Source organism: Peromyscus maniculatus, chromosome 4 (genome assembly GCF_049852395.1).
Source record: "Peromyscus maniculatus bairdii isolate BWxNUB_F1_BW_parent chromosome 4, HU_Pman_BW_mat_3.1, whole genome shotgun sequence".
In the NCBI taxonomy this organism is placed as follows: Eukaryota; Metazoa; Chordata; class Mammalia; order Rodentia; family Cricetidae; genus Peromyscus; species Peromyscus maniculatus.
This window is the reverse complement of record NC_134855.1, coordinates 62,508,596-62,526,672: the sequence shown is the minus strand read 5'-3', so window position 1 is coordinate 62,526,672 and position 18,077 is coordinate 62,508,596. Positions and strand designations below refer to the sequence as shown.

General features: G+C 43.1%; 1 long non-coding RNA gene across 5 annotated transcripts in view; it reads right to left on the bottom strand.

Moving 5' to 3' along the window:
• The window catches only part of LOC143272918 (uncharacterized), a 35,969-nt gene continuing 17,892 nt past the window's right edge, over positions 1-18,077 (bottom strand). For 2 of the 5 annotated variants that reach the window (XR_013050572.1, XR_013050573.1), the window contains 2 exons: positions 433-1,466; positions 2-234 (listed from right to left, as the gene is read on the bottom strand). This is a non-coding gene — a long non-coding RNA (uncharacterized LOC143272918). Of the gene's footprint in view, positions 235-432; positions 1,534-18,077 lie in introns of all 5 variants that reach the window. The other 3 variants (XR_013050570.1, XR_013050571.1, XR_013050569.1) reach the window with 3 other exon arrangements.

The following is an 18,077-nucleotide window of genomic DNA, read 5'->3' as shown; positions in this document are numbered from 1 at the left end:
CCACCTGTGGGGATAAGGGATGAAAAGACTGGATGAAAACAAACTCACATGAGCTCACAGCAGAATTACAAATGGGTAGCTGGGCTGGAGAGGGCTCAGTGGTCCAAAGCACTTGCCGATCTTGCATAGGATCCAGTGTTGGTTCCCGGAGCCCACATAGTCGTTCAGAAACAACTGTAATTCCAACTCCAGAAGACTCAATGCCTCTTCTGGCCACCATAGACACCTACATCCCTGTAATAATACACATTATATATTCAGGCACACATACATACACATAAAATAAAAATTTAAAACTTTGCAAGACCAATACAGTTTGTGATTACATAATATAGACATGATGATCAGGCCAGGGATAACCCCATTACAATAATAGATAGTAATGGTTGTAACAATTAATAGTGTGTGGGGGGGGGGGTGTCTATTACATACCTGTGCAGGGGCATGTGGAGGCCAGAAGACGGTATTGTGATGTCTTCCATGACTGCTTCTCCAACTTACTTCTTGTCATTTTTATTTTTTTAATTAACACAAGATATATGAGACATCACCATGCATTTTTAAGATAGCCTACAGAATGAGAGAAAATATTTGCCAACTATACTTTAGGCAGAGGGCTAATATCTAGAATTTACAAAGAAGTACAAAAGTAAAATACCAAAATAATCAAAACTGCCAATCAACAAATAGGCTGGTGAAATGAACAGGCAGTTCTCCAAAGAAGAAACACAGCCAATAAGTATTTTGAAAAGTGTTCAACAGCCCTAGTCCTCGGGGAAATGCAAATTAAAACTACTTTAATGTACCACTTCACCATAGGCATAATAACTATCATCCAGAAATCTAACAGTAAGTGTTGAAGAGGCTGTAGAGAAAGAACACTATTCGCTGGTGGGAATATAAACTAGGGTAGCCATTGTGGGTATTAATGTAGATGTTCCTCAAAACGCAGATATTCCACTCTGGGCACGTACCCTATCCATATCCCACCACAGAGACACTTGTTCATCCACGGTTTTTATTGCCTATTTAATACAGCTGGAAATGGAGTCAGCCTAGATGTCCATCCACAGAAGACTGGATCGGCAAAATGTGGTGCAGACATGCAATGGAATCTTACTCAGCTGTAAAGAAAATGCAATTTGTAGGAAAATGAGTGGATATGAAAAGTGTAATATTAAGTGAGGTGATTCACCTTATTTGTTGAAACAGGGTCTCCTGCTGAACCCGAAGCTTGTTGTTCTGACTAAACTGTCTGGCTTGCAAGATGGATCTACATACCCCGGCGCCAGCCAGCACGGGAGTTCCAGGCATGCGCCCTCAAGCCTGGCTTCTCCATGGGTGCTGGCGATCGGGACCCAAGTCCTCCTGTTGATGCAGCGAGCACTTCACCTCCTGGGCCACCCCACCAGTCCACTGCTGAGTGTGTGTTCCGTGACAACAGGCTGGGGATGAAAGCAGAAAACCTGGAGACGAAAATATCTGGTTTCACATTCGGGGTGCGCTGATGTAGCTGAGCCTCCATTTAAATGACTGCAAAATGGAACACACTGGTTGTCAGAATTATGAGATACTAAAAAACGAGAGCGAGCATGAAGTGAGTACGCAGTAAACACGTCCTGTTACGGTGATTTTGCTTAATCCTCTCAGCGACCCTGAGGTTAGGAAGAGTCACGATGATCACTGAAATGATGATCTTCCCAAGTTATAATTTCAGAGACTGGGAGACTGAGAGTAAGAAACTTGCCTAAGTCCCTCCACGACTAAGTACTAGAATTGGGTTTCAAACTGGGGGGCTGCTGGTCCCAAGGTCTGCAGTCATAACCACCATACTGTACAGTTCATAGTCTTAAGCAACCACCATAATGTTTTTACTTGCTGTTCTCTCCTAGTGATACTTCCATCCTAGTCTCTTGCTGTACAAATTTCACCCTTGGCCAGGCATGGTGACCCATGCCTACAATCCCAGCACTTGGGAGTTGGAGGAGAAAAATTAAGAGTTCAAACCCAGCCTGGGCTACCTGAGATCCTATCTCAAAAAAATAAAAAATAAAAATAAAAACAAAAAAAGGTTTTATTCTGTTTACCCATGGCTATTCTGTTGTTGTTGCTTTTTTTTTTTTTTTGCTTGTTTGTTTGTGTTTGTTTGTTTGTGATAATCTCCTTATATAGCCCAGGCTAGCCTTGACTCTAAAGCAATCCTCTTGTCTCAACCTCCAAAGTGCTGGGATTACAAGCATGCACTACCCAGCTCTGCTCTCAGCTTTATTATTAGCAACTATCAGGCTGACCCATCACTTTGTGTAAACGGCCCCTGCATTTCCAAAGGCCCTGCTTGTGAGTTGCTTATCAGTTTCCAGACACGTTGAAGATCACAGGTACCCAATAACAATGTATCTTGCCAAGAAAGACACAAAAATGATGCTACATTGTATCCAGACTAACTGCTCAGGGCTGATGTGGTTGGTTATATAGAGTAAAGCCCAGGACACAGAGGACTCTGCTGGACCACCTTACAGACCGCCTGGACTCCAAAGGGTTCTTCAGACCTCTGACTGCTTGGTGATGCTGACCTCTGGTGGCCGTGTCCTGATACTCAACCTGTCCTTTCCCCACCTCCATGCTGCTGCACTGGCTACTAAACCTGCCTCAGGGGTTCAGACCCATCAGGATAAGGCCAGAAGCCCCAGCTAAGACTGACTTCTTGAAGGACTGCAGGCCTCTGGAACTGCTAACCCCAGAATCTTGTGGCTTTTGAACCTGGTGAACCCTGAAAGAAGGATATTTGCCCACAAACAAATCCGCTGATGTTTTTGAGGGTGAACAGGTCTCAGAACCCAGCACAGGTCCCCAGTGACCCCCAAAAACCAAGCTCACACCCCTCCACTTTGTTCAAGGTTTTAAGGTACATATTTTTTCTTGAAATGTTGTCACACTGCGCTGGCATGACACAGTATTATGTTATGACTCTGGCAGAGAGAAAGGAATGATCTTGTATTACTATTTTCTCCTTGAGTGGTACAGGCATAAAAACAGGAGGCGTTGAATCATCATCCTCGGCATTATCCGTGACTCTTCCTCAAGCATGTCACTCTGCTAAGGTGACACAAGAAAGGGGAAATAAAACTGTTTGACTAAGGAAAATTATGGGCTAGGACGAGACTGAGACGTTGCTTTAATAAACTGATAATGGGGGGGGGCAGTGAAGTCCCTGGCGGGGAGACTGTCATTGCTGAGCACACAGCACCACCTTGTGGTTGCTTCTAGAACTAGCAGTCTGCCTCTGAGCTTAGGAAAAAAATAAGTAAATTTTAAATGCACTTTTTACAAAACCTCTCCCGTGCACTTTGCCTCGGTCCTTCCCTAAGTCCTTTACCTGGCCTTGTGTATCTTCATGAACTATGCACTGGAGTCCCTTGTGCTGTGCCTACTAATTTCAGCATTTAAAAAGTGTGTACACATCAAGTTGGCCCAAGCAATATATGCAGGGTGATCGTGTTTATTCATAATCCTGAGAAGATATTCCAGTCTTTACTTTGGGAAAAATAAACGCTATATAGAAATTTGCAGGGGCGGAAGGATGAGGGGGCGATTGAGAGTGTAGTGTCCTGTGTCTTCGGCTCTGGCCACTCTGAAGACATTGGACTTCAGCACAGAGAGGCAGACAGAGATAATCAGCTATCAAAAAGAGCTAGAGTTCCAGGCCCCTGCCACTCACTTCACACTGTCACCTATTTCTCCTTTCTGAAGGGCCCCAGGTTTAGTCTGGTGTTGTCAAAACGCCACCTCGGCCTCTGCCTTCATGAGACCTCAAGCCTTGTGAGAAAGAAAATGGGTGATATGAGAAAAGCGTGTTTCGAATACTAACACAGTTCTAGCTCCAGTCAGAGTTCTGCAAATCTGACTTTGAGACTTTTAGTGCTGGAAAGAGTCTCTGTGACCTCTCTAGGATGAAAGAACACAGAAAAATGGTAAGTGTGCTGGCCTGTGTAAGACCCTCAGTTCAATCCCCAGTACTTCCAAAAAAGAGTATAAAGAAACCTTTCAAAAAGTTCTATTTCTCCTTTAATGACTTCTTTGAATAAATTTTATAGCTTTAAAAAAAACTCAATGTTGCCAAAGATGGGGAGAACGGGCAACAATTGCATGCTGTTGGCAGGAATATAAATGGTTACAGCCACTATGGAAAACAATATGGAAGGGCTTTGCAAAACAAAGAACAGGACTGTTATCTGACCCGGTGTGTCCATCCTTGGGTGTATCCAAAGGAAAGGAGATCAGTGTTGTGTTGAAGAGGCATCTGTACGCCCATGTTTACTACAGGGCTTTTTGTAATAGTTGAGATCTGGGCACAACCTAAATGTCTGTTGGAAGATGAGGATGCGGCTCAGAGGGGATGCACTTACCACGCAAGCCTGGGGACCTGAGTTTGAAGCCCAGGGGCCTATGTAGAGCCAGACAACTGGAGTCTGGTGAGCAAGCAAGCATGGCTGACACAGCAGCAAGCATGATTTCCAAGTTCAGAGAAAGTGGAGGTCAAGGACTGACACCCGGGGTTGTCGTCCGACCGCCACAGGCACAGTGTGACACATACAATGCATGCATGTGCACGCACACGCACACACACATGCATACACACACACACACACACACACACACACACACACGCATACACACACACACACACACACACACACACACACGGGCAAATGTTTTTAAAGGAAGAAGAGTTGATAAAGGAAAAGCGTATGTCATACAAATAGGATATTATGAAACTCTGAGGGCTGGGAATGTAGATCAGATGAGAGAGTGTTTGCCTACCATTTGCAGAGACATGGGTTCAATCCCCATTACCACTTAAACTGGCCATAGCAGCACATGCTGTAATCTCAGAATGCTGGACTAGAAGATCAGAAACCCAAGGCCACCCTCAGTTACATAGCAAGTTCAAGGCCAGCCCAAGATATAGAAGACCTTGTCTCAAAAAACATTAAAAAATCATAAAATGGAACCCTATCATTTAGGCCATGTGGATGGACCTGGAGGACACTGGCTAAGGAGAAAACATCTGGTAAGAACCACATGTTCTCACCTACATGTGAGAACTAAAAAACCTGATGCTACAGAAGAGAGGGGTGGAGCAGTGGTTACCAGTCTGAAAAAGGAAGAAATGATAATGGAGATGGGAATGCGGGTGCACAGAATGGAGTAACTTCTCCCTCTCAAGTCCCAACCAGGCCCAACTCTGCTTCGTTTTTGAGATCAGACAAGATGGAGAGGGATCAGGGTGATATAACACTCACGGTGATGAACAACAGGCTAACTATGGGGTGGTGGTTTGAATAGGAATGGCCCCATAAACTCCTGTGTTTGAATGCTTGGCCCATAGGGAGTGGCACTATTAGGAGGTGTGGCCTTGCTGGAGTAGGCGTGGCTTTGTTGCACAAAGTGTGTCTCTAGGGGGTGGATTTTCAGGTCTCAAAAGCTCAAGTCAGGCCTTGTAGCAATTCACTTCCCGATGCCTGCTGATCTGGATGTGGAACCCTCAGCTCCTTCTCCAGCACCATGTCTGCCTGCACACTGCCATGCTTCTCACCATGAAGATAATGGACTAAAACTCTGAAACTGTAAGCCACCCAATTAAATGTTTTCTCTTATAAGAGTTGCCATGGTCATGGTGTCTCTTCACAGCAATAGAAGCCCTAAGACATATGATTAACAATTAATTATATAGTTCAAAACATCTAACAGAGAAGATTTTGACTATTCCAAATACAAGAGATAATAAATATGTGAGGTGATAGGCAGTCCAGCTATCATGATGTGGACATATGTGGTCATTATGCATTCCATTCATGTACTAAAAGATCACACTGTACCCATAAACATGTATAGCCAGCTGTCAACTGAAATACAACAAAATTGTGAAGCTGAGCATGTGGTGCACCCTATTAGTCCCAGCACCGACACTTAGGAGGCAGAGGCAAGCGGATCTCTGAGTTTGAGGCCAGCTTGGCCTACAGAGCAAATTCCAGAACAGCCAGGAAATCTTATCTTGCAAGAAAACGAAAGAGAAATGAACTACAATATCATTTTTACTATTAAAATTATAAAATAAAAGTATACTTAAATAATCAAATAGTTTATTATGGAACATTAGAAGTGACTGTACCCTATCAAAGTGTGAAGCATGTGCTTAGTCTGGGACCCCCAGGGTAGGAGTTTTATGTTGTCGGGAAATTTAGGAAAAGAGTTCTCTTCCCTGGGAAGACGAGGGCTGTACCGGTAGTTGGAGGAGACAGGCAAGGAAAAAGGATGATAATCACAGACGCACTGGAAAAGTACATACAAAGGTCCTGGGGCAAATTGGAGAAGAGGCTGAAAGAAGCCAAGTAAGGCTGCAACAGAGAACAACAGGGGCTGTTTTGAAAGGCAAGGAAGATCAGGGATCAGATCACCAGAGCTGCCTTGATAAGTCTGTCTTTTCCCTCTGATGAGTGGAAAGCCACTGAAAGGTTTTGGTTAGCCCTGTGTGGTGGTGACATGATCCAGATGCTGTGAACAGAGAAGCCACACTAGCTGTGTGTTGGATAAGAGGGGAAACAGGAACTCAATTAGGAGATACCGATCCCACCAGAGATGACAGCAGCCTGGATTAAGAGCACACTGTTCAGAGTGGAGAGACATGAGCAGATTGAGACCTGGAATTGGATGTGGATATAAAGAAAAGAGGGATAACAGGATAGCACTAAGATTCCCTGTTCTCTGGGCCCAGATGAAGAGGGTATCACACTTGGAAACAGGGCATGGGACTGGCAAGCAAACACTTGTGCTGCGTCCTCCTCCCTCTGACAACCACACAGGCTTCCCACACTTTGCTCCTGTTCTCCGGGACTCTCCTTTCTCCAGTACCAGCTCTGCAAGGGCTCTGATAAGCCCGCAGCAGGCAAGTTTGACAGTTCCTCCTGCCTGGCCCCTGCCATGCATCCTCCTGCTTTCCACCCTATGCTTCTATAGATACCACCAGACTCAGCTTGGTGTCCATCCTTGCCTACAAACTGAGAAAAACAGAGTTTGTACTCAAGTCAACAGATGAAATGTCTGCAATTGCTTGCTGTCTCTGCTCTGCCATTTGGCCCATTCAATGTGCATGTGTTAGCTCCCCCTCTTTCCTTCATTCTCTTTGATAGCCACTCTTATTAAGAAGCCTCAGCTGCTGCTAGGCAGTGGTGGTGCACGCCTTTAGTCCAAGCACTCAGGAGGCAGAGACAGGCCGATCTCTGAGTTTGAGGCCAGCCTGGTTTCATCATGCTTCTACCTGATGAAAGGGAAACTCCCACAAGTCTACAAGGATGGCCCCAGCTAAGACTCCTAGCAGCGGTGGATGTGTGTGTGTGTGTGTGTGTGTGTGTGTGTGTGTGTGTGTGTGTGTCACATGAATCAAGTCCCTCTCATGTATGACTGGTAGTTAAAGCCTGAATGCATATGAGAAAGAGGTCTAGGAAAAGGGAGTCTAGGAAAGGGTAGCATCGAGAGTTGGCACAATGATCCCTGCCTCCTGGTGGGTATGTCTTTGTCCTCTTGAATGTGGCTTGAACCTAATGAGTGGAAAAAAATAATGGAAAGTCACTCAGATGACAAAAAGACTAGCCTACATTTTGGATGTCCATTCTCTCAATCACGTTCTCTGTGGAAAGTCAACCACCACAGTGTGAACTGCCCTGTAGATGAACACATGTGACAAGGATCTGAAGTAAGCCTCCTCCAGCCAACAGCTGGTATGGGACTGAAGACCTTAGTCAAACACCCTGCAAGAAGTAAATCCTGCCGATCAGACTCCACAACCCCAGTAAAGCTTTGAGATGACTGCAGCCCCAACTAACGTGGTTGCAGCTTTAGGCAGTTGTAAGCCAGAAGTACCCAGATGTACCACAGCCAGATTCCTAACCCAGAGGAACCATAAGACCCGTGAACACCTGTTGTTCTCAGTTCATATTGAGGAGAGATTTGCTTCTCAATAATCAGTAATTAAAACAGAAGCCATGCCAGAACCTTGGGGGCTCCCCTCCTGTAATGACTCAGAGATGAAAATGAGCTTCAGATAATAACAAACATGAGCCAATCCAGATGGGGAACAAAGAATCCTAGAAAAGATAATGACAGCTAAGAAAGGAATGAAATAGTCAGTTGTTTCCAGATTTCCTGACAGCAAATAAATGAGAGAAAAATACCAGATGGACAGTGAGGCATGGAAGTCCAGAGACTTTGGATATAAAGGAATGTTTCAGGATTGGTGGGCCTAAGAAACCTTTTTGCAATGGTTAGAAGAAAGAAAGGAAGAAACATTGTTTTCATTAGAGCCATGACAGTTAAAACAAGAAGGAAATTAAGCACCCCCTACAGCAGTTAGGAAGACGTTTTAAATGGGATTGTTTATAAGGTTGGGGAGGTGTCTTCTGAGATGGCAGCCTGAGGACTTTCCCCAGGAAAAGTCATAACCAATGAAGGTCCTAAACCCAACCAGGTGAGGTTGCTAAAAATTGTCCTGAAGTCATAGAACACCGGCAACATTATTTCAAAGCCCCAAACTGCTGTTATACCAGCCAAAGGCTGCTGTAGGATGTCATTTTGTATGTTGTGAATATGTGTTGCTCCAGTTGGCTAGTAAATAAAGCTGCATTGGCCTATGGCAGGGCAGGGTTGAGCTAGGGTGGAAAATCCAAGAGAGATAATGAGAGAAGAAAGGAGTGTAGGAGATGCCAACCAGCCATCCAAGGAGCAACGTGTAGTGGGACACAGGTCAAGCCACAGAATCTATGGCAATACATGGATTAATAGAAATGGGTTGAGTTAAGTTATACGAGCTAGCTAGCAAGAAGCCTGAGCCATAGGCCATACAGTTTGTAATTAATATTAAGCCTCTGTAACGAAGACTATTGGGGTCCAGCCCCTTGATAGCCTTCTCCTAAGGTCCATGGGAGAATCTACAACCAGCTGATAATCTAATCTTAACAACAGCAAATGATGCCGGGCGGTGGTGGCGCACGCCTTTAATCCCAGCACTCGGGAGACAGAGCCAGGCGGATCTCTGTGAGTTCGAGGCCAGCCTGGGCTACCAAGTGAGTTCCAGGAAAGGCGCAAAGCTACACAGAGAAACCCTGTCTCGAAAAACCAAAAAAAAAAAAAAAAAAAAAAAAAAAAAAAAAAAACAGCAAATGAATCTACATACACAAAACTCTTTAGTCCATTCACTTTATTCTTTTGAGTCAGTTCTCTTTACACAGCTTCTATTCTGCTCCCTTACTTAGCTCCCTTCTTGCCTGATTTCTCTCTACGTTTTTCTTTTGTTCCCTCTAATTGCTATCTTAATTCCTTCATCTAGTTCTGCCCCATCTAGGTTCTCATCCTTCTGTTCTTTCCCATCTTAGCTCCTCTCCCATCTCCTCTCTCATCTTGTTCTCTCTCATCTTGTTCTTCCTCATCTTGTTCTTCCTCATCTTGTTCTTCCTCATCTTGATCTTCCCCCGCTGGGCTCTTCCTCATCTTCCATCTCATTCTTCTAGTTCTCTCTTCTAGTCCTCCAATCTAGTTCTCCTCAAGTCTCTGAGGTTTACAGTTATATACCCATGCAATAGCAATGCTCTGGCTAAGGCAGGGTCACCAGGCTTGAATTCCCTTAGGGTCAAAAGGAGGGGAAATAAGATCCCCACAAAAGAGCAGTAATTGCCAGCTATCATCTGCAACCCAAAAGCGGATAATGGGGAATGAATTAACTGAGGGCTAAATTCAGTTAATAGATCTGAGAAAGGGAATTTATGTGCTCAAACTATATTCTTCGAAGTAGTTAGGTCAAGTGTTAGGAGTTTATCAGTGATGAGTGAAAATAAAACTGCCTTATTTTCCTTTGGCTCCTTATGGGTCCAAGCTATCTCGGCTGCTGCTGTTTTCTGGCAGGGCGGGGGAGTGCACTGGGTGGTTGGGCAACCTTCGTCATAGCTAGATAAACCTGGTAATTGTTAAAGGGAGATCTGGAACTAGAGATAAGATTTGAAAAAGGAAAAAGTTAAGCTTAATTAGCACATCCGCCTAGCCTGGGCAATTGTCAGTGTAAATCTTTACCTTCTCTGACAGGCAGTCTGTTCTTAAAAAGTCTGGGAAGTTTCTCAGATAAGATTCTTGCATCTAGAGATGGTTCTGGCCAGATGTTGCTAATGACGATAATTACAGAGAGGCTTGAAATTGGGGGTCTGGCTATGTTGCTGATTTAGTACTGTTGGGGAAGGTCGTCCAAATATTCTAATTTCCAGAGGAAATTGTGCCCAATGAATGATCAACACATTGTTCTAGAAATGGAGAAGCTACAGTAGCACTCAAGAAATTCATTGCAGGAAAACAGCTTAATACTCAAGAGCCAATATCACCAAGACTTCTGGAGCCTTGGCTTTAACTCTGGAAGGCCCTTGGCTTCTTCCAGGTGTTAGCTTTTGCCATAGTCAGCTGAATTCCTACTTCATATTTCTACAGCTCCCAGCACCTCTGAGTGAGTATTTTATAAGCAGCTGCAGGACCACGGGTCCGGGTGGGACCAGAGAAACTTCCCCCTGCAAGTGGTGACCAACCATCAGTCATTGATCCACATGGACCTAAAATGCACAGGAACAGAGCCAAGGGCAGCTTCCCAGTTTGCATCTCTTATGCGGGCCATGGGACAGACGCTGCAGCATTTGAGCTTGAGCACAACATGGTGGATTCCCACTGAGCTACACAGAGGCATCTCTGAGCCATGCAGCGCAATGCATGGCAGATTTAGCTTTTGCTAGTACAGACCAAAACAAACAGTTTCTGGGCTACCCGCTGCTTGCTAGAGGCTTAGACCCACTGCTTCCCAGAGTTGGAGGCAAGCATGGCTCCCAGAGCTGGCAGTAACACACCTCTGCCATGTTAAAAAGCTGAGAGGAGCAGAGCCAGCAGCCAAGGCTGCTGCTGTTGTCCTAGCCACTCAGCTTAGCAGTTTAAAAATCTCTCCTGGTCAGAAAACGATTACAGATACACGATAGGACCGATTCAGATATAAAAAGCTCTAAATGATTTATAATATGTGTAAAAATATACATAGGCTTGGGAGAATGAAGAGAAAGTATCAACAGTCATAAAAAAGAAATATACAGTTTTAAAATAAAAAAAATAAAGTCCTTAGAAAGGGAGGGAAGTAATATACAAAAAACGAGCCATGTAATAATGGAAATGTACAAAAAGTCTAGATTATATATATTATTATGTTGTCTTAATTTTTGACTATTGTGAAACATTTGATTACAAAATCTGCTGGATTAAACCAACCTACATATTTTTAAAATATCTTGACTCCAAAACTTAAGTCAAAAGGTATGCCACTTTGCAGGAGAGGTTATGCTTTTGTTTCCATAGAAAATGAGAGACTATGGATTTATTAAAAATTAAAGATGACCAGATTGGATCAAGAAAGACACCCTAAAATCCTGACTACAGACATAAAAACATAAACCTGGAAGAACTGCAAGACACCTGATATATATTTTGCTTGCTCAAACACATAACAAAAAATTATCTTTCGCTGATTTGTGTACAATGCACAGTCTGTACTTGTATTAATGCAGATATATGTTCTACCTTTAAAAGTTTGTGTATTTTCAGGATGAGAGGACCAGACACCAAAGAAAACAGATGACTCAGATGATCCAATGTTTCAGAGTGCTATGTTGCAGTTTCCTTTGAGTTCTGCATCCAGAACAGCTTCAAGGATGCTGGCTGAGATGATCCAGCCTCACAGAATACTCCAGTCAGGACTTGGCATAATCCTAAATTTTCTCAGGGTCCCCATAAGACTACCAGTGCCCCCAATTAACAGGAAGTGGCCTAGAACACTACACCCACATTACCCAAAAATGGATTATGGATGTTGGTCTTTGTTTAGGGAGTTGGTTACAAATTGTTATTGGTCATAGTCAATTTCTTTCTAAAATAAGAAAGGGGGAAATGATATAGAAATGTATGATATAGAAATGATAGTACAAAAGGGTAGATTATTGAATCTACTTTAATCCAAAAAACAATTATTAATCTTACATATTTTACATTACTATGGGTTTTGGTTTATTGATACAAATAAGTTAATTTTGTTATACTGTATATATATATATATGTATATTTTTTACTCTTATTTAAGGTATTATGTTTCTGCAACTCATTTAAAATTGTAATGTATAATTAAGAAATACAGATTGTTTAGTCATTTATAATAATCAAACTTATAGTCAAGCTAGTTAAGTTTTCTAGATATACATAGATATATTTCAATTAGGTAGGTAATCTTCAAAAACTTCAAAGACTTACAGAATAAGGCATTTAAAATGTTTTAAGAACTTAAACTTTTCTGGACAATGAGACATGTCTGCTCTTGACAGAACCAATTACTTCAAAGAAGATGATGGGCATCGAAGAAATTCATTATGGAGTTTGCTTCCTTTATGGCAAAAGTTAGCTACTGGGCAAAAAAGTTCTCTTGCCTTGACTGCTTAACAGGATGCTATATAAACTGGACATGCAGGACCCATAGGATGGTGACCACTGAACTTTATAAGGCAAGAGGAGAGGGTCCTTCAGTTTCCTGCTTCACAAAGGAGACTGCCATTCTACAGGATGCAGGGAGAAGCGACTGATGAATTTTGCCAATAGGTGAGACAATCCTTCCAATTTCCTGCTTCACTAAAATGTCTACCCAAAACTCTAGGCCTGTAGGCTGAAGATGGATGCCCCAATATTACAGGGGAACTTTGGATGACTATCCAGGTAGCCAAAGTCTCTTTCATTTCTAGAATTATGGAAGTTGCTTGCCATGCACTTCCTATTTACTCAGATAATATTATATCCTTCTGGGGTCTTCAATGTAATTAAAGATGAGAAAGTTATAAATTTTCTTGGTTATGATAAAAAATAAGTTAGATATAAAACTTTAGACTCACAAAAATAGGATAGATAGGATATCTTCTTTAATTTTGCCAAATACAAATAGACTAGATATTGTAACTGTAATTCTTGCTTGATAACTGTTTTGTTATATATAATTTTGCTATGTTAAAGTTAAAACCTTCCTTTTTGATTAGACAGAAAAGGGGAAATGCTGTGGGATGTCTTTCTGTATGCTGTGCATGTATTGCTCCCATTGGCTAATAAATAAAGCTGCATTGGCCCATGGCAGGGCAGGATCGAGCCAGGTGAGAAAATCCAAGAGAAACAGTGAGAGAAGAAAGGAGAGTGGGGGGAGATGCCAACCTGCCGTCCAAGGAGCAGCATGTAATGGGACACAGGTAAAGCCACGGAACATGCGGTGATGCATAGATTAATAGTGATGTTGAGTTGAGTTATACGCGCTAGCTAGCAAGAAGTCTGAGTCATAGGCCATACAGTTTGTGATTAATATTAAGCCTCTGAGTGATTATTTTATAAGCGGCTGCAGGACCACGGGTCCAGGTGGGACCAGAGAAACTTCTGCTACAAAAGTCTGCAGGGCTTAGATCAGGACATGATCACTCTTTCCTCCTTCCTCACCTCCAATCTGGGCAGATGTGGCCAAGAAAATGGGGATCCCCATTCCCAGACAAAAGATATAGTAATTCATTATGAAGGACACGCCTTCCTCATTTATTTCCCCAAACTCTCAACTTGCAAACGTCAAACTCCTAGAATGTGTCAAAACTTCACTTCCTCCACCTGGTCCCTTATGGATCAGAGTGTGCTAAGCACAGCAGATGGCAAGTGTGGGATCTTAGACTGTCCTCACCTGGATCATTTCTAAGACGTAGACTCATGCTGGGACAGGCAAGTCAGGATGAGTGGAGGCAACCACTCCTGCCAGATGAATCAGGAGTGTCACTTCAAGAAAACTGGGCCACTGCCTCTGCCCAGCTCTGAGGGACAATTTGAGATGTTGGTGAGAGGGTTCCAGAGCTCACAGCAAAGAAACTGGTTTTATTTGAAACAGAGAGCAGGCAAAATCAAGGTCAAGGTCACTCTCAATAGCAGCAGAGATTTTGGAGCCCATCAGGAAGAAAAAAATCAGAAGGTCCATCAGAGCCAAGGAAATGAGCCTTCTAGAATACCAGTCAGAACCAGGGTGAGAGACAGCTAAGAACACTGCCAGGTCAGAACAAACCAGCCTTGCCCTTACCACATACCTTAATTAGACTGCAGAGCAATGCTGTAGGATGGTCTGTATGTCAAGTTGCTCTGATTGGTCAATAAATAAAACACTGATTGGCCAGTGGCCAGGCAGGAAGTATAGGCGGGACTAACAGAGAGGAGAACAGAGAAAACAGGAAGGCGGAGGGAGTCACTGCCAGCCGCCGCCATGATAAGCAGCATGTGAAGACGCTGGTAAGCCACGTGGCAAGGTATAGATTTATGGAAATGGATTAAGCAGTTAGCAAGAAGTCTACCATGGCCATACAGTTTGTAATAATATAAATAAATATTGTAAATAATGTAAATAATATAAGCGTCTGTGTGTTTATGTTATAAGTGGGCTATTTGACTGCTGGGGCTTGGTGGGAGCTGGAGAGAAATTCTCCAGCCACAGAGCAACTGCTGTCCCAGGATATCCGCAGCAACAATGTGGAACTCAGGTGAGTTAGCAGAACTAAAATCTAAAGTGATACTAGCAGGGGTAAACTCTTTAACAAACAGAACGCCACTGAAGTTGGTGCCCAAGGCTTGAAAGACATCACAAAATGCTTCAAGTCACTAAGAAAATAAAAACACAACAAAAACAAATCACAAAGAGAAACTGTCTGCAGAACTCCTGTGACATATTACCTAGAATGTCTAAATCTTAACAAATTAATCAGAGACTATGGGGGGAATAAAGAATCCAGAAGGGGAAAACAGACAAGGGAAATTTTGTGTGAGATGGCCTAAATGTCAGACTTTGACAAAGATGTCAAAGCAGCCAATATCAAAGCTGGAGAGATTGCTCAGTGGTTAAAAATGTTCACTGCTCTTCTGGAAGACCCAGGTTCAGTTCCCAGCACCCACAGCAGGTGGCTTACAACTGCCAGTGTAACTCCAGGTCCAGGTCATCCAATGCCTTCTGGCCTCTGGAGTACCTGCATGCATGTGGTACATATAAAACCTCATGCAGGCACAGATGCACACATATAAATAAAATAAATAGCTCTTTAGAAAAATAACCAATACCACCATTCACGGGATACTAGGAATCATTCTTTCTAAAATAAGATGAAAACATCTCATCAAAATAAGAGTACCGAGAGACAGAGAAATCGATTAGTTAATAAAATGCTGACTACACTACCTGGGGTCTTTATCCCTACTGACTAGCGTTCATGGTACTGGTACTCTGCACACCATCAGAGGAGAAAGGTAAACACCAACCCACTTGTAAACCCTTCAATCTACAGTAGTAACCTGCCTGCATAACACGATAGTGCTCTAGTGGCACAAACATTGTGGGAGGAACCAAGCATCCTCTGATTAGATTTAAGCCCCACTCCATCAGCTGGAGCCCATGCCTGACACTGCTTGGGTGGCCAGGAACCTGAGAATAGATAGGACAGGGACCTAGGGTAAAACCAAATACTATGTTCTGCTAAAAGAACATAGCAATAAAATTATTCCTAATGCAATACCCATAGATCAGTGTCTTGCTCATCCATCATCAGAGAAGCTTTCTCCTGTGGTAGACAGGAACTAACGCAGAGACCCGTAACTGGACAATATGCAGAGAATGATAAACCTTGGACCATTCGGTCCTGAATAGAACATCTTCATCAAACCCCTGAGAGGCTCAGGGAACTCTGTGAAAGAGGAGGTGGGGAAATTGTCAGAGCCAATGGGGATGGATGATACCAAGGAAATAGTGTCTTCACGACACTGCACATGGATTCACGGAGACTGTGACAGCATGCGTAGAGCCTGCAGAGATCCAAACCAGATGAGGTGTCCACATTGAGAGGGGAAGTGGACACAAGGTTACCTCCCCAACCACTCACCAAGGAAAAATTAGTTTTCCCCAGTGGAATCTCACTGGCTAAATATACCACATTTAAGGGCAGGCCCTATGCCCAGTCATAGACAACCAACACAAAATAAACTCAGTGGTATTTTTGGAGATGTTTTGTCTTTTTGTCTCTTATTATCATATTGCTTTGTTTGGGCTTTTTTTTTTTTACCTTATTGGTCTTTTGCTTGTACATTATGGCTTCCTACTTTGTTTTATTATTATTGTTTTGTTTTGTTTTGTTTTGTTTTTCAAAAAAGGGTTTCTCTGTGTAGCCCTGGCTGTCCTGAAACTTGCTCTGTAGACCAGGCTGGCCTCGAACTCAGAGATCTGCCAACCTCTGCATCCGAAGTACTGGGATTAAAGGAGTGAACCACCACCACCTGGCTTGGCTTTTTTTTTTTTTTTTTTTTTGGCCCCATTTTATTTTTAGTGTGTGTGTGTGTGTGTGTGTGTGTGTGTGTGTGTGTGTGTGTGTACGCCTTTCTGTCTATCTAAGTGTGTATGTTTCTCGTGCTCTTTCTTTGTTTCATCTTTCCCCTTTTTTCTTTCTTTTCTTTTCATTTGTTAGCTCGCTCATTTTGTCTTATCCATGTTTGTCTTCTCTAGTTGACTTTGTTTTCTTAAGAGAAAGAGAAAGAAGGTATGAAATTGGAAGGGTGGGGAGGTGGCAGGTATCTAGGAGGAGATGAGAGAGAGGAAACTGATCAGAATACAATGTATGAAAATAACTTTATTTTCAATTTTTTAAAAAAGAAAGAGTTGGTGGCTTGCTGGGCATAGTAACATGTGTCATTAATCCCAGCACTCGGGAGGCAGAGGCAAGCAGATCTCTGTAAGTTCGAGGCCAGTCTTAGTAAATTCCAATCCAAGCCAGCCAAGGCTACATAGTGAAACCCTGTCTTTTAAAAAAAAAAAAAAGAAAGAAAGAAAGAAAAGAAAAAATAAAGTTTAGAGACTTTTGGGAGGTAACTTAATCCTGAAGCCCCTGCTAGCCAGGCATGGCAGTGCATGCCTTTAATCCAGAACGCAGGAGGCAGAGGCAGCAGATCTCAGGTCCTCTGCTTCCACAGCAAGAGCTCTTACCCACTGAGGCATGGCTCCCGTCCCCATTCATTCGTTTTTTTTTTTTTTTGTTTTTTTTTTTTTCATCCAGTAGCTGCTAATTCCTGCTGTCACAGAAACTGTGTTGTGTAGATGGAGACCCTGTCTTCCGGCCCTGTTCATTTTCAGAGTCCCTGTACCTAGGTGGTGCTGTTTCTCTCTGCCAAGAGCACTGTTCTGCCTATTCCAGCTGCTAAATTTCCTCCAGACAGCAGTCAAAACCGCCCACCTCCCATAGCTCACCCATCACTTGCCGTCAGTAGAGCATCCTCTCTTTCCCTCATTCCACTCCTACAATCATTTCTCTCTAAAGCACTTGTCAGTGAGTGACAGCCTGCTTGGTAGCCTCTCTGCTTGTATTAAAATATTTTTTTCTTTTGTTATTCAATGAGCCCATAGGAGCAGCATATCACTGAATGCAGATTAAATTAGTGAATAAACTGAAACTCAATGACTGTATTTATAATTATGTCTTGCTTATATTTCGCCAATTTTGATGGGAGAAAATAGAAGTTTCTTGTCATTCTGTCTCACAGGTACACTGTCCTGTGCAAATTAGTCAGTAGCTTTGGAGGGCTCTTCCTTGTGCTGTGGGATGTTCTGTATGTCCTGTGGGAGCCCGTTCTCAGGTTCCTCGTGGCTTTACCCAGCATAGGTCCACATAGAGGATGATTAGGACCACGGGCCTGAGTGCAGGTGTCTGAGATGGTCTGCAATTGGCTGTGCTGTGGGATGGTCTGTATGTCAAGTTGCTCTGACTGGTCAATAAATAAAACACTGATTGGCCCATGGCTAGGCAGGAAATATAGGCAGGACTAACAGAGAGGAGAAAAGAAAGAACAGGAAGGCATAAGGAGTCACTGCCAGCTGCCACCCTGACAAGCAGCATGAAAAGATGCCAGTAAGCCGCAAGCTGCGT